At 38.9% G+C, this 14,610-nt stretch overlaps 1 protein-coding gene across 3 annotated transcripts in view; it reads right to left on the reverse strand.

Moving 5' to 3' along the window:
* l3mbtl3 (L3MBTL histone methyl-lysine binding protein 3) overlaps positions 1-14,038 on the reverse strand; it is a 94,634-nt gene extending 80,596 nt beyond the window's left edge. The window contains exon 1 of one of the 3 annotated variants that reach the window (XM_078399538.1): positions 13,990-14,038. The gene's annotated coding sequence lies outside the window, so the exon portion shown is untranslated. Of the gene's footprint in view, positions 1-12,888; positions 13,009-13,044; positions 13,169-13,989 lie in introns of those variants that run through there. The other 2 variants (XM_078399539.1, XM_078399540.1) reach the window with 2 other exon arrangements.
* Positions 14,039-14,610: the final 572 nt, after the last annotated feature.

Genomic DNA, 14,610 nt, shown 5'->3' on the forward strand with positions numbered 1-14,610 from the left:
GCAGTGGAGAGTGGAGTGCCGCAAGGCTCGGTGCTAGGGTCGCAAATATTTACAATATATATTAATGATTTGGATGATGGAATTAGAAGTAACACTAGCAAGTTTGCTGATGACAAAAGCTGGGTGGCAGTGTGAACTGCGAAGAGGATATTAGGAGGTTGCAGGGTGACTTGGACAGGTTGAGTGAGTGGGCAGATGCATGGCAGATGCAGTATAATGAGAGGTTATCCACTTTGGAGGCAAAAACAAGGAGGCAGATTATTATCTCAATGGTGTCAGATTAGGTAAAGGGGAAGTGCAATGAGACCTTGGTGTCCTTGTACACCAGTCGCTGAAAGTAAGCGTGCAGGTACAGCAGGCAGTGAAGAAAGCTTCATAATGAGAGGATTTGAGTACAGGAACAAAGAAGTCCTTCTGCTGTTGTATAGAGCCCTGGTGAGACCACATCTGGAGTATAGTGTGCAGTTTTGGTCTAATTTGAGGAAGGACATCCTTGCTATTGAGGCAGTAGGTTCATGAGGTTAATCCCTGGGATCGAGGAACTGTCATACGAGGAAAGATTGGAACGACTGGGCTTGTATTCACTGGAGTTTAGAAGGATGAGAGGGGATCTTATAGAAACGTATAAAATTATAAAAGGACTAGACAAGCCAGATGCAGGAAAAATGTTCCCAATGTTGGGGAAGTTCAGAAACAGGGGACATAGTCTAAGAATAAAGGGGAGGCCATTTAAAACTGAGGTGAGAAGAAACCTTTTCACCCAGAGAGTTGTGAATTTGTGGAAATCTTTGCCACAGAAGGCAGTGGAGGCCAATTCACTGGTTGAATTTAAAAAAGAGTTGGATAGAGCTCTAGTAGTAGTGGAATTAAGGGATATGGGGAGAAGGCAGGCACAGGTAGATGATCAGCCATGATCACAATGAATGTCGGTGCTGGCTCGAAGGGCCAAATGGCATCGTCCTGCACCTATTTGCTATGTTTCTAAAGTGTTAGAGTAACTCAGCAGGTCAGGCAGCATCTCTGGAGAACATGGATAGGTGGCGCTTCGGGTCAGGACATATATATATTACTAAAACTCTGGGGACGTTTGTGGACAAAAATAGTTTGGGGGGTTACTCATCCAAAACGGTACACAATAGCACCACAATTCTACACCCACCTTACTACCCATTCCACCGTGCATGGGTAGTAAGGTGGGTGTAGAATTGTGGTGCTATTGTGTACCGTTTTGGATGAGTAACGCCCCAAACTATTTACCTTATAAACTTTAATAAATGCTCTCCCCCCCCCCCCCCCCCCCCCCAGAGGACTAGCACCTGTCCCGGCATGCCCGCTGATCACAGCCGAGCTGCAGGAGAGGCTTCTGCTTCACGGCCGGCCCGCAGGAGAATTGGGGCAGAGGTCAGTGCTTTCTCCCTGTCCATTCTCACCCACCCACAACTAATTATTTAAATGGAATAAGACTAAAATGCTAATTATTTAAATGGAATAAGACTAAAACATTTGAGTCCTAGTACATGAAAAGTTTGAATGCAGGTAAAGCAAATAATTAGAAACGCTCCAGGGATATTGGCCTTTATGCAAGGGATAGGAAGCAGGAAAATGTTGATGCAATTTTAAAACATTGCAAGCAAAACCATACCGAGAGTACTGTACATAATTTTGATCTCAATATTTAGAGGATTTGTATGCATTGAAAACAGTGATGTACAAGGTTGATGTGTGGAATGAAACTGTGTAGATCACCCCTGTGCTCGCTGCAATGTAGAAAAATGAGACGTTTCATTGAAATGAGGGAGCTTGTTGGGGTGTTTACTGAAAAGATACACCCCTGAGCAGAACTATCCACAACTAGGTTTCAAAATAGAGGATGAAATAAAGATGAGCAGGAATAACTTCTGTCAGAGGCTGAAAATCAGAGGTTGAATTCTCTATCCCGGAGAGCTCTTATGTTGGGCTATTCAGCACAAGAGATTGCCAGTCAATTAAAACTACATGGGAGTCAAGGGAATTAAAGAAAAGAGCAGGAAAATGGTATTGAGGCCAAGATTGGATCAACCATAAACTGACTGAATGGCAGATCCCCAGGCTTCAGGGACCAACTAGCCAAAACACCTGCTCCTGTTTCTAAAATTCTTAGCTTTCCTTGTTAATATAAACAAAACTGTCAGAATTGGTCTCTTCTGAAATAACTGCTTCCTTAAACGGATAGCCTTCATGATCCCAAGGGAATTAAATCACAACAATTTCATAGAATTAATAAATCAGGAGCACTAATAAATCAGTTAATGGAGAGGAAAGCATTGCATATTTTTGACATACTGACTGTAATTGTAATATGACCGTAAACTGTAATATGAACATGGAAGTACAAAGAAAACACGATTGAACTGTGGAAATTAATTATTTCAGAAAATATATCAGTGTATTAAATCATTGAGTGCAAACTTTGTTGACTAATTAGTCAAATCAGCGAGATATCAGGGCCTCCAGGTACTGTCCAATGGTCAATCTTTAGCCAAGGAAAGAAAAACTAGGTTTCTATGGAATAGTTACAGAACAGGACTCATAACATTGAGGAAAAAAAAGCTGAAATGCACTGGATCATGAAAACCCAGAGTTTTGTTGAAAAGGCTCACTATCGTCTATTTAAATTTGAAGACAATGGAAACTAAAATATTTAATGTAAACTAAGAATAAAAGCACATTTTTCATCTCCTGTATTCCCACGGTGTTGCTGGACTGCCTTCAAAAATATGTGTAATGAGGACCTATACAATGCCACAAGGACTGATAAAAAGGATGTTACAAGGCAATGGCGAAATAAATCCATGTTGAGTCAGTATGTGGACTGGGAAAGAAAAATGTTTTAGCGGCATTCGTGCTTACATTCTTCTCATCATGAAGGTCATGGATTTGGAGCTGAACTGATGCAATCTTTGTCCATAGCTACAATACACCCTGAAATTTCACACATTTCAGAAAAGCACCAGTAATCAAGATGGACATTGAATACAAGAATCAGAATATTCCTAAATACCAAAACAAGAACGTATATTTTCAGGTTCAATACTATCTGTTAAAGATAGTCAAATCTCATGCTTTACATTGCCATTGACTTAACCAGTTGAATAGTTTGTAATACACCTCTGTTCAAGCCAAATTTCTTCTGATGTAGTGAGAGTTATACATTTTGACAAATATGTTTGAAATCGCTATTGCGAGTGTAGGAGCCATGTGTGTTTACTAGCTGTCTTAGCATGTTATATTATTTTGTATCCTGCTGTATTATTTTTGGCACTTGGGGGTTGTCGTTCGATGAATACTAGGCTTACATATAGGGGCATATGTGCATATATGGACAGGGAGGAGCCAGAATTATGAGTATAATTAGGAAGGCAGTGCCGTTATGTGCGACACACGAGAGGAACCTGGCAAGATTCTTACCAGATCTATGACTAGAGATATACTAATCTGTTTGTATTACTACTTCAATAAACGACTAGTTTAACAGATCGTCGTGAAGATCGCTCTGTTGTTGTTTGTGTCAAGAATGTTCACTCCACTACTTTTATGAAAGTGGTAAGCTTAAGGACTTTATTGGGAAGGACTAAGTTGCTGCTACATAGTAAAAAATTACCTCAGCCGGAGTGAATTAATCAAGAGCTATCCTCGGTGAATGAAGATAAAGTAGATATCTCTAAAGTCATTTTAAGTTATAATTGGAATAAAATCTGTTTTGAATGTTTAAAAATAGGTCATGAGCAAAGACTGCAAGAGTCGTTTGGCTTGTGATGTGGACAAAGAAAATGCTGGTTTTCAGAAGTTGTATTGGAAAGCTACCACTGAAAAATTATGGAAATGCTGAGAACAAAGAAGTGACCTTCAGCATCGCAAGTTGTCAGCTTGTTTTGAATTTCTTTGAAGATATGACTTTACCTCCACACGGCTTAAAGGGATAGTGTGCAAATATGTCTGTAGTCAAAACTGATGTTCAGTCACAAGGTGGCGACATCAGAAAAGATTCTGAAAAGGTGGAAAAAAGGATTGTCAAACTCACATCCAAAGACTGCGAATTGCTTTTTGAGAAGCACAAGAAGAAAAAGAAAATATATAAACAAGCTGGCAGGTTAATGGAAGCAATGAAAGAGCTAATGAAATAAAGTGAAAATGAAGATGAGGTACAATTCAACTTGATTCAGTTTAACCATCTTAATGATGAAATCAATGAAGAATACGAAGCATTGAAACAGTTATCACTACCTGAAGATGAACTACAAAAGCAAGATCAGTGGATGCACCGAACAAGGGACGCTTTTAATGTGTTACACAAGATACCAATGCATGGCTATGCAAGACTGGTCATCAAAACTATACACTGCATTGTCAGGAGTGCTTCACGACAGTGGTGTAAACTTAGACATCATTAGACCTGAAGACAGTGCTTCAAATGTCTCAAACTTTAAATTGAGCCTCAAATCTCGTTGTTCATCGTGTGCATCGTCAACGCTTTCTGCGCGCATAAAAGCTAAGGCAGATCTGGGCGTTCTCGAAGAACAGGTTGCCTTCATGAAAGGCAGGCATGATTGAGGCACAAGAAGAGGAAATGGAGGAAGAACAGAAGAGAAGACAATTGGAAATGGAAGAGAGCAGAAGAGAAAGAAGGAACAGCTAGAAAACGGAAGGAACAATTGGAACCAGATGCTGCAATGGCAGCAACCAAGACAAGACTCAATGTACTTGATGCTGTGAACTCAAGATACAGCTCGATAGTATCTGACGGGATGAAAATCTTGTGTGGAAATAGGAACTGTCAAAGGCCCTACCTTTGATAAGGCAAGAGAAAAGCCGCAAACAGCCAAAAGCAGTTTTGCAATGACTGCAGAACCTGTAGAAGCACAAGTGCAAGAAAACCATCCTATACTTCATATTGAACAAAAGGACAAGGAAAAGAAACCAGAACACACAGAACAGAAGGAAAGGCCAATTACGAGTGATGCTGTTCTCCCATCTAATACGTGTGGGCATAATGGGGCCGGTGATGAAACCTGCATTCCTCCAAAGCAGTCCAAGCTGATCCATTGACTGGAGAATTTGGTCCTGAAAATACTCATCCGAGCACAGAGATGACTGAGACCAACTTTGAACTAATACCAGATGTTAAACTGACTGTGTACGATGAAGCAGTTGAGAGTTTTGTTCGGGATACTAATGTTAATCCACAACCACCGTATTAAGTGCTGGAGAATAGATCGCTGTTGCATTCAGTTGAAGTAGCATCAGAAAATCATGAATCATCGGATCAAGAAATGATAGAATTGGAAACATCACGGGGTCCTGCACCAGAAAACCCAGCACACCTTGAAAACGTTTCAACCAAAGTAATTGCTGAAAAAAAACAGTTCCACAGAGAACTCTAGTTTTTGTCAATGGTGGAAAATTAAACGAATCCATCACCAGTGAAACTGAAGTATAAGAAAATAACTGCAGATGCTGGTACAAATCGATTTATTCACAAAATGCTGGAGTAACTCAGCAGGTCAGGCAGCATCTCGGGAGAGAAGGAATGGGTGACGTTTTGGGTCGAGACCCTTCTTCAGACTGATGTCGGGGGTGGGACAAAGGAAGGATATAGGTGGAGACAGGAAGATAGAGGGAGATCTGGGAAGGAGGAGGGGAAGGGAGGGACAGAGGAGCTATCTGAAATTGGAGAAGTCGACGTTCCTTTACCTCCCCCCTCAACTCCATCAAAGGACCCAAACATTCTTTCCAGGTGAGACAGAGGTTCACCTGCACCTCCTCCAACCTCATCTATTGCATCCGCTGCTCTAGATGTCAACTTATCTATATCGGCGAAACCAATCGCAGGCTCGGCGATCGCTTCGCAGAACACCTGCGCTCGGTCCGCATTAACACAACTGATCTCCCGGTGGCCCAGCACTTCCAAAATGTGCACTCAAAATCCATTGAACTGTAACAACATTAGAAAGGCTACGGGTCTGCCTTTTATTGCACGTAGATTATTCCAAGCTCGGCTGAACCATGGTTGAAATTGTTTACATATTTGCCATAGGTTTCCTGGCTGCCTGCCATATATAGATTGACACAGCATTTGGAGGTTTATCTCTGGGGACTTGAAGAGAGCCAGAATCTGATTTCATAATGTTGGGGATATTAAAACAATTCAGATCAAATTCTATACATGTGCACTGCTTGTGGGGGCAGGGGATAGTGAATACTAATCACAATAGTGCTGCTTTGCCATGAGTGGTGTCAGTATTGTTGTGGCAGCACTCATTCAGGTAGGAACATTCTATCACACTTTTCACTTGTGTTTTGCAGATACTGGAACAGCATTGACAAGCCAGGAGTCAAATTAGGATTTGCAAATTACATTGAAGTTACTCACCCGGGTTATTTCATCAGCATGTTCCAAATTTACACATTTTAAACAAGGAAGGGCAAGGAAACTGAAAATATATTGCTATTCATTGCAGGATACTCAGCCTTTAAACTATTCTTGCAGCAAGAAATATTTATATGGTTATGATGTTAATGATGGGGAGTGGGAAAATGACAACTGAACTTCAAGGATGAGTAGTTAAAATGCTCTCTTTCTTGAAAATTATAATTTCCTGGCACTTGAGAGTAATGAATTTACTTGCCACTATCAACAGATGATATTTTGACAATCTACTCGCCTGCAAGCTGGACTGCTTCATTTGCCGAGGAATTCAGAATGGAACTAAACTTTGATCTTATGATAAAAAGGGTATTTGATGATGGCTTAAGATGGTCAGGTCTGGCATACTGCTGAGGAATTCCTGCAACCATGTCCAGAAGATTGACCTTCGATAACCACAACCATCTTCCAAATCAGTGGAGGGTTTTCTATGAACTTCAGTTCACTATGGCTGTACTACATTTGTATCAAAGGCAGTCAATTTCAGCTTACATCTGGATTTTTTATTTTCTCAAAAAAACATTATTGATAGACAGATTTTTAATGAAGGGCGCCTGACTATACTATAGATGACATCTTCCATCATTTTGCTGATGATTAATTGTTGACTAAAGACAGCAATACATTGGAACCATCCTGCTTTGTGACCAGGACAAACAATATTTGTACAAGTTGCCGGGTACTCCATCCATGCAACAGTACTGGTTGAGACCTCAGTCGTTCTGAATTCTGAATCTTCGGGACTACAGCTGCTATGTTTCCCCCATCAAATGGACACAACGTTTTGAGTAACTCAACAGGTCAGGCAGCATTTCTGGAGAACGTGGATAAGTGACATTTTGGGTCAAGACCCCTTGTTTCCTATCCTTGTTTCCTTTTGTGCATTAGCCAGCATTTGCAGTTCTCTGTTTCTATGTTTCCCTCACCCATAGATTTTGCTCTTGATTTCTAGATATTGTGCAGGTTGAATCTAATGTGTGCTTATGGGGCATCTGGAGGAGCATGAATCATATGCATAACTCTTCTAGCTGAATGCAGTTGTGAATGCTTCAACATTGTCTTCTCTCGTCACATGGTAGGCTTTAACAGTGATGTTAATGGAATAGTTCATGGATCCTCTTCCTACTTTTCGTTACAAACATGGAGAGTTGGTTAACAGGCTCAGTCGGAAACATGCATTTAGGACTTACCCAATCTTGTCATCACATAGCCCATTCTTGGCAATGTGCATTTATCTCCCTCAATTTCTGCCCCAAAATCCTTAGATTATCAGCAAACTTCTTATGCTAGTTAAAATAAAACACATTACCTCATATATTGGATAGCATGCAAAACAAAGCTTTTCACTGTACCTCAGTGCATCAGACAATAATAAACCTAAACTTAAACCTAAGCTAGGGTAGTAGTCCCAATCTTTCAACCTACCTCCTGTATAGTATGATTTGATTGGATAGCATGCAACAAACTTGTCATTGTTTATCAGTACACATGATAATAGTAAACAATACAAAAAGTTACTTAACAAAATAAATCCACAGATGTTCAAGATGAAGATTTTGGCGGCTCAATTGTCAGGCTATGTCATCATTAGTACCCAGACAGATTTCAAATGGTTTGTTCAGTTTTCTTAATAGTTTTCCTAACTGATACAATTTTGTAGATTACAAGACCATTTCTTAGGGCAGTTAAAATAAAGCACATTACTCAGTTCCAGTGTCATTTATAGGTCAGACCACAGAATGGCAAATTTCTTCCTTGGAGTATATTTCTTCTTGAGAGTACATTGGTTATGAAAACCCATCTGGTACAAAGAAAGTACACAAAGTGCTGGCACAACTCAGAAGGTACACAGAATCTCTGAAGAACTTGGGTAGATGACGTTTCTGGTCAGAATACTTCTTTAGACTGATTGTGGTAGTACTGAACACCTCCGCTCAGTCCGCCTAAACCTACCCGATCTCTCAGTTGCTAAACACTAACTCCCCCTCCCATTCCCACACTGACCTTTCCATCCTGGGCCTCTACCATTGTCAGAGTGAGGCCCAGCACAAATTGAAGGAACAACACCTCATATTTCGCTTGGGTAGCTGACACCCCAGCAGTATGAACATTGACTTCTGTAAATTCATAACCATTGTTTTCCCTCTCTCTCTCCATCCCTCCCCCCTTCTCAGTTCTCCGACCACTCTGACTGTCCCTGGTTACATTTTATCTCTGTTTGCTTGATTGTTACCTTCTCCTAACAATGATCCATTGTACATTTTCCTTGATCTCCATTCCCCTTTTCACACCGTACACTTCCTTATCTCTGTATCTCCCTCTCCCCTGAGAGTCTGAAGAAGGGTTTTGACCCAAAACGTCACCCATTCCTTCTCTCCAGAGATGCTGCCTGTCCCGCTGAGTTACTGCAGCATTTTGTGTCTATGGTGATAACAGGACAAAGCCTGGCAAGTGAAAGGTGGATAGCTGTTACGGGTTTTCATAACAATTCATTCATTTTCATGACAACTATTAACCATACTAGGTTTTTACCTCTAGAAAATTAAACTATCTGGAATTTCAACTTACATTCTGCTGTGTTAGGATTTGAACTTGCACCTTCACACAATTGTTCGTAGACTCTTAGTTACTGATAAGGTTTTGATAACAGTGATTAAGTTCAGCTGGTGGCTGCAAGTATTGAACAGCTTCATTATCGAATGCAAACTTGCATTGTCAACTGCAAGAAATACCATGCATTACAAAATATTGTCATGTTCCTATGGTCAAGTAAAGAACTATACTGCATAATTTGTGTGTACTCAGTGTGTGTCAAGAACAAAAAACAAAATCATGAAGCATTTGGCTCAACGCAAGAGACAGCTCTCGTATCCGAATAGAGATGTGAAATATTCCCATTTCTCAGCTATACAGTGATCAACATTTCAATTATCCATAGGTTTCCACAGTAAAAACAATTCTTGATAACTAGGGAGTAAAAATAATTTACTAAAAACATTTTGTTTAATAATTACAGGAAATTTCAGAAGTGATATCAATCACAACGTTGTCATATTTGAAAAGCAGAAGTGATAAAAACAACTTTGGTCCTCCAAATGATTATGGGCTAATCTATCTAAATCAGCAATTTTGAGGGGTAGGAGGTCGCACAATTTAACTATTGTCAACTATTTTTTGTAGAAACTACACCCTTCACCCCCCCCCCAAATTATGTAAATATTTTTAAATAGTTTGTTTTTGAAAACTTCTGCATATAATATGTAAAACACAAGACTTCAATAATACACTCATTTAACAATCGTCTCTACCCAGCATGTTGCAACAAGAAAATGCACATCAATGTATTAACTAATCAAACTCGGCCTGTGCCCTTTGATTTTTAATCTTCCACTCTTTCAATCAATTGGCAGAAACAGATCACAAATATTTCCTCTGTTGGGAGAACTAGTTCAATTTAAGAATGCAATTAAATAACTTATTATTGATTAATTTAATCAAACTAGAAATTATCAGCTTATTGGTTCTGTAACAAGAACATAGGGAGCATTATCCGTGTAATTCTGCAAAATGCTCATATTCTCCCCTTGTTATTTTCTATCAATTTATCATGCTTCGCTTCACTTCACATGAGTGCTGAATTTGGTACTATTAAGTACCTCAATATCATCATTAAGTGGATTTTCACAAAGATAATCGTGTAAAAATAATAACTAAAACACAAAATAAGGCTAAAGTAATAACAATCAATTTGTTTCTCTCTAGAGAAATGACAAAGTTACTTTATGTGATATTTGCGTTATTCTTCTGAAACATAGATATCTAGGTGTTACATCCCAGTATGCATGAGCAGGCAAAAACTGTAATATATTATAACAGCAGCCTTCCTCTTTTCCATAACATGAATTTTTTTAAACAATGGAAAATATTCTAATCTGCACGTTTAAAGGGTAGTACATTAAAAAGTTATGAAACACTTCAATCAGTATGATCACAGATTAATTTATTACAATGTTACAGATGTCAAATCACTAAATATATGGCATAATATCTCTAATTTAGCTATTGCTAAATATGCACTATTGAAAACTTATTTTTCAATGAAAACTAATAAACAGGTGCAGGATCCCAATTTTGTGTAACAAAATTGCATTCCAATAACCTAAAGCAAATGACTTTTAATTTTCCCCCTTGCAACACATTTCTGATGCATGATTAAACTGAGATTGTGCCCATCCAACATAATTATAGCGTTTTTGGTATGCCTCAGTTATCACGGGTATACATAACATTGTCCTTTAATATTCCTATAAGGATTTGCAAAGTTTTTTTTGTTTTTGTTTCTTACAGGTTGTGCTCCTGATCCATCATTCTACCAAAATGCTCAAAAGACAATTGTTCAGTTCAAACTGTTCTTTAAAAACTTTTTCAAATAATGATCGACATGGTGAAAATAATACTTTTTACAACCAATTTCAAACTGTATTCTGGCAGTCCCTGCAATCAAAGGCACTGTCAACCTCTTCCAAAAATCAATATACAAATAAAAGAAAGGAACCCAGACAGAGGAATAGAAGAAAAATAACTTCTGAAAAATTGTCTGAAAAGATCAGCTCAGTGCTTTGAAGCACTGAAAAGCTACAAATTGACAGAAGAACATCTTACACAAAGTATACTAGATATTAGTCCTCCAAGAAATCAGTTTGCCAATACCAAGATCCTTTTGGGTACCATTGCCAACATTATACAACCTCAAAAGCAGTCAGTTAGATCCATTAAGCACTGGGAGTTCAGTAAGCATTTTACAGATCAGCAACACCCACTACCTGTATATTTAATAGTATGAGTCACATCAGCTCAACTAAGTTAAAGAACAAATTTCAATGCTTCATGACTGTAGTGCACCTTTTATTGGAATCAATTCTAGACAACATTGACCATACAAATCCTTTGTTAGACATGTTACCAGAAAAGTGTAGCACGTATCTTTTTTAATGCCACAGGTGAATCCTTCAAAACACCGAACATAAGAAAATCAGAATGAATGCAGGTTATCGGACCCATTTAGTCTAATCCATCATTCAACATAGTCATGGATAATCTGTTCTGGATTCAATGCATCCATCTGTGCCAGTTCCACATTGTCCTCAATGTTTCAAATTATTATCCAATTACATCTAATTATTCTTCAAATATCTTCATCGACTTAATCTCCCCAACCCTCCAGGGTAGAATACCAGAATTTCATCACCCTATGAGAAAAACATCCATTGTCGTCAGATTTAAACCGCCACCCTTTTAGCTTGTAACTATGTTCCCTTGTTTGAGACTCGCACGCCAGTGAAAACATCTCAATGCCTACCCTACCATGATTATGAAGGATGGTATTTGTTTCAATAAGAACACCTCTCCTTCTAAACACCAGGGAGGGAATATAATGTTTTAAAACATTTGCGATAGGACACCCCTCTCATCACAGTAATTAGTCTTGTGAATCTCTTCTTGACAGGCTTCCATACAGGTATGTAAGAAAATTAACTAAAGGTCTTCAGTTTTCAATTAATACTTTTTTTTTTTTTAAGTTTTTTTTTTAGTACAATCATACTTTTTCAGTCATACAGCATGACAATTAAAAATAATAAGTTATCCCATTTCTTTGTCCTGTTCAAAAATATTGGAGCAAGATTAGTATACTGCAGTTTGCTCGTCTTCCTCTGGAAATTGTTTTATCACCCAACAGTAATGATAATATTGACAGAAATCTATTCGAAAATTAAATTCACTTTTTCGTAAAGTAATTTACAAAATATCATAAAATGCTAAATAAATGTTTTGGCAGTCATTTCTTGACCCTCAAATTTGTGGCAGAAAAGATTTCTCAACAAGCATATAACTAGAGGTACATTCATTAAACCCTTTATTACAGTAACCAGATCAAGTAATAGCGAGAAAATGAATGCTGGGCAGAACTGCCACGATTAAGAAAATGATTCACAAACATTTCAACAAAAGGGCGGAGGAGGAAGAATCAGAGAAACCATTTCAATGAAGAACAAAAGCAAACATTTAGACAAGTACAGTCCCTTTAAATGTGAACAATTAAATCCCTATCCTTGCCGGAGAACACTTGACAGCCAAGTGCAGTATCCTCTCCTGCACCTCTAGACAAAAACCATTTGAGGTCGCTCTGCATCACCTTTTAAAAAACATGTTTTGTACTTGAAAGTTTCCTGAATTCACTCAACTATGTACAGTAGTTTCAAATAATGAATACAAAAGAAAATACATCTTAGTTGCACGACCAGCGCACCTTTTATCCGCGTTTATACCATCTCACTTTAAATAACGAGTAGCAACTAACGTTACTATAAACCGTTTGAGTAAATAAATAAACGAAGCTTAAACAAATCGTCGTCGGACTTTCTTACTGTCACTCAGGTCAGGTCCGATGGGTCCAACATTTGACAGAAATTCAACTTATTGAATTTCAAACCCGCCGCAGATCATATTTCTACAACTAAATGCTTACACTGTCAATAAGGTTCCCCGTAACAATAAAAAAAAATTAAAAAACTTAAACCTACTGGAAAAATGTATTAATTTAAATTTGAAGCACAATCGCGTGCGGACTTCCTGAAATTCGCTCACCGACCTCTTCAAACCTCGTCCCTTTGAGCGCAATGTGTATTTCTGTGTGTGATATCTCCCCTGCCTGCTCACTCTTTCTCTCTCTCTCTCTCTCTCTCTCTCCCTCCTCTCTCTCTCTCTCTCTCACGCAGTCAGAATCCACCCTGAGATTTCTCTTCCTCAAACACTTCTTGTTATTTTATTTGGGCAGTTTCTCAAAATGGCGGAGTCTATATTCATGAAAAGGGCCTAAAAGGAGACACGTTGCATTCAAACGTGAATTTGTGGCATTTTTCTCCCCCCACACAAGAAAAAAGAAACAGAAAGAGAGATGAGAGAGCAGAACACGAGTCGGCCAGAAACATCGTGTCGAGCGGCAGGCAGCTCGCTGCCATTCCTCTGCAACCCTCGCACTTTGCTCGGAGCCACAAAATGGTCTGTGTGTGTGTGTGTGTGTGTGTGTGTCACACTGTTTGGAATAATCCTCAATAATACCAAACTGCAAAATACCATCACTCGTTATTTACCAGCAAAAAAGTCAAACAATCCCTTTCCACTTCCATTTGCATTGTTTTCCCCCCTCTATCCTGTTTTTTTCTACCATTAACAATTTCTTTCTGACTGCTGGGGAGGAGGGGGTTTTACTTTGCTGCTCTCGCAGGCAGACACATACCCAGCGAGAAAGAGAGAGTCCCGGCCACTCGCTTCTCTGCAACTACTTTATTTAAGTTACAGCAAATGCAATTAGGATAAACGTCGGGAAAGAAGAAAGAAGAGGGTGTTAGGTGGAGTAGAGTTAAATACCAGTTCAGGTGAAGGAAACGCACAGAAAGAACCATTCATTGTCAGAAACCTGTGGTCCCAATTTATTTATTTTAATTAAAAATTGCACCGTTTCTTACCCAAATTCTGTCACGAGTAGCAGACAAATTTCCAGGGCGAGAATGCGCAGGCGCGCAGGACAGCTGCTAGCAAGGAACTGCAGAGAGGAAAAAAAACTAGACACTCAGCCACCTTCTGTGAGCTTTCTTCTAAACGTCTGCTTTTCAGTCGCTCATTTCTCATTTGCATATTATTGCTGTGTTATTTCCACTCTAAACTTTATCCGCCTAATAAGTGGTCGTAATTTTATTGGAGCATATTACCAGATCTAGATCTGGACTACGTTTATATAATGTCTTTTGGAAGGAAGGAACTTGCATTTAATGTTGAGTTATTTGAAGACAATGATGTCTCTGACGCATATTTCTTGTGTGTTGGGCTAAGTTGTTTTTGGTGGAAAGACTAATTTATTTTCCGGGTCGATTTTACTGTTCGTCATTCCACGTGTAAAACGATTTTTTTTGTGGATATTTTTGCGAACATAATTACTATTGTTAGGGCAGAAGTGAGTGGGTGAATGACAACTAAACACCCATTTAGCAATACAACCTTTCCTCAGTATACGAAGGGGCAATTCCTAGAAAATGGTTTCTTGAGTAAAATTCCATAAATGGTAAAGGCTAGGTAAAATAAATTATGAG

This window comes from Rhinoraja longicauda, chromosome 5 (genome assembly GCF_053455715.1).
Source record: "Rhinoraja longicauda isolate Sanriku21f chromosome 5, sRhiLon1.1, whole genome shotgun sequence".
NCBI lineage: Eukaryota > Metazoa > Chordata > Chondrichthyes > Rajiformes > Arhynchobatidae > Rhinoraja > Rhinoraja longicauda.